Here is a 3,053-nt window from a genome sequence, read left to right as displayed (position 1 = left end):
GTAATATTCCTAAATGCCAAAATAGAATATAAAAAATAATTAAAAGTGCACTGGCATTAATCTCACTGTTTCGTGATATTATTTGTTTTACGGATAAAATGCTAACTAAAAAAAACAGCACACGGACATCCTATTTTAAAACAGTGTTAATAATAAGGGAAAATATTTAGGCCAAAAATTATATGTAAAGTAAATTATGTTTATGTAATATGTAAAATATATATATATCATCAAATTTAATAGATCTTTTATGTAAGGCGGCGATTTGTAGATGTGATTCTACATATAAAATGCATAACAGACTTTAAGTGCTTAGGTTAAGATTTCAGCCAAAAATAATTAGTTGTTAAAATATGAAATGTATATGAAAATAATCAGCAGTATATATATATATATATGTTTATTATCTTATAAACCAATAGAATATAAACAAAAATAAAAGTTTTTTTATGAACAAAATAAAAGTTTTTAAATGAGTGAAAAAATATATGATGACCAAGCAGGCATTTTTACAAATGCTATATTCTATAACACAGAAAAATAAAAAGTAATTGTAATTGGATTTATTACTTTCTCCAGGTTTGCACTGAGACATCACAATAGTGCTATGTTGACAAATGTCAAATTGTAAATCGATACAATTCATGTAAACCAGTTTTATTAAAACCGCTGGATGAGCAATATTTGGTTATACATCATGCCTGACAGCAATAGCTTATTTCATAATTCATGTATATCTTTATTGCCGAATTTCCAAACACCAAACTAGTGCAGGGCACTATCTATAATATCAGTTACCAACTTGCAGTTGTAGTCTAAGACATATCATGCTTCTTTATTATTTGGCATATAATGTTATCATATCAATCAGGATATTGGTAATGTAGCAGTAAGCACTTGTAAAGACAGCAGTTTGACAACACAAACAGGTCTCATGACACCATAAAGTCGATTTAATAATCATCCTAATGTTGTTACTAAAGTAAAATAATATAAACAGTAAGTTTGGTAGTCAATAGAATGACAGCAAAGCACTGCATTAATGATAATAATAGAACAATCATCAACAATTTTCAAAGACAGAAAATCTTTTTTTTTAAATACCTTTTTCTTGCATAAAGAGAAATATTTACATTTAGTATTTTGCTTTAAAAAACAGTTGTTGTAGTTAGCTATTATTTAAAGGTGGTTATGTCTAATAAAAAGAAAACAATTAGACTTTTTCTACAACAAAACAAATCAATTTTGGCCTGGTCAAGATTTTGCCAAAACTATAATAACAGCACCCTGACAATGTTAAAGCTAAACTCTAAAAAATTATAAAATTGTGTGAGTTCAGTTAAGATTTAAACACTAGCTATCAATACCTCAAACCTTTGGTTTAATTGTTACATGCTGAAAATTAATAATATGCATTCTGATATTAAAACTAACAGACAGCGATCATAAAGTTGTTTTGAACACTGTATTTATAATAAAAATAATCACCTATATGGTTTTAAAGATATACTGTAAATAAAACATTTTGTGTATAAACAATAACACCCTTTACCCAATGTTAAATGAGAAAAACTATTTTTTTTAAATCAGACTAACCCTTCAAATCCCATTGAAATACTGTTTCACTTATTTTATTTAAATAAGCAAATTATGTTATAATGTTAGTCAATAAAGACAGAAGGGCTGAAAACTAAATAAATGACATTTGCCTGTTAATGTTTAAAAAATATTCTTCATCCCAATACTGAAAACTAAACAATGTGGCATGATTAATGAAAATGTTTTTCATCTAATAAATTCTGCGGTAATGGTGCAGGTGTGTTATAGCCCTAGTATCACCGTAAGGTGTTTTTATTTCGAAACCCTGTACCTTTTTAAAGAATTTTAAAACCATAAGCTTTCTAAAAAGTGTTTTTAACCATCATTGACTTTAATGTTGGTTATATTAATGTTTAATATACACATTAGGTTATTTACAACTAGTTCAAAAGGATCCATTATTTAAAAAGTATAAAGCAGTGGTTCTTAACCTTTTTTCAGCCACGACCCCCTTTGGTAATTTTCTCATGCCTTGCGCCCCCCTATGAAAATATTTCGATATTTTGCAATTAAATATCACTGAGAAAACAGGAAAATAGTGAAGGGTGTTGTTGGTCGCGCGAAAAATTTTGAGTTTTATTTGGTCGAATTCAGGCTAAACTGCAACCGAAGAGGCGTTTCGCATTGGGCACTCAACAAATTGATACCGTGGATTTTCTAAAAGGGTATTAGAAGAGAAAATTTTGCAGTTTTAATGTTAAAGTTAGCAAAAAACAGAGTTTGTATGTAGGAATTATGCCTAACCCAAACGAAACCATTAAAAAAAAGAATTCCTTGGAGCCCCCCTAGGGGAGCGCACCCCCCTGGTTAAGAACCGCTGGTATAAAGGTTAGTAAACAGAGCCTTAATGCTGATAAATAAAGATAGTTTATAACAGGTTAAAAATTACACCAGGTATATTACTCCACATTCTGGAACATAATTAATAATCCGATTGATACAGTTTTAGAAGTAGTAAATTTTTTTGCTTCAATATTTAGAATTTTATTGATTTTTAATTTTCAATTTTATTTTCTAGGCAATTTGATTTTTTTAGTGTTAGATTTGTATATTGACTATTAAAAAAACTGTTTTGGTTCAAAGTCGGCCTGATGATATTATACTTTTTATCTGCTATTTGGTTTTTGAAACTTTTTTTCTTGAAATACTTCATTGAACTTGTGACGCACCCAGCAATAGCCTTTTAACTAATTTTACTAAACAAAATTCAATTTAGTTTTTAATTGTTTTTTAAAGAAAATATTTATCAATAGCGGTGTACAAGAAGCAGTTTAATCACTATGCAACGCCCCCGGAAATTCGAACGATGCACCTGGTTCTGCAATCTAAATATTTTTACACTATATATAAACAAAAACACACATGGAAATTAACCTTAAAGTAAACATATATAATTTTAAATACATTTTTGGTGACCTGTTACATTTAGAATAACAATATAGGTGGTATACTAC

The sequence above is a fragment of the Ascidiella aspersa genome, chromosome 2, assembly GCF_963924565.1.
Source record: "Ascidiella aspersa chromosome 2, kaAscAspe10.2, whole genome shotgun sequence".
Taxonomy (NCBI): Eukaryota; Metazoa; Chordata; class Ascidiacea; order Phlebobranchia; family Ascidiidae; genus Ascidiella; species Ascidiella aspersa.
The sequence above is the reverse complement of the archived record's forward strand: the minus strand, read 5'-3'. Positions refer to the sequence as shown.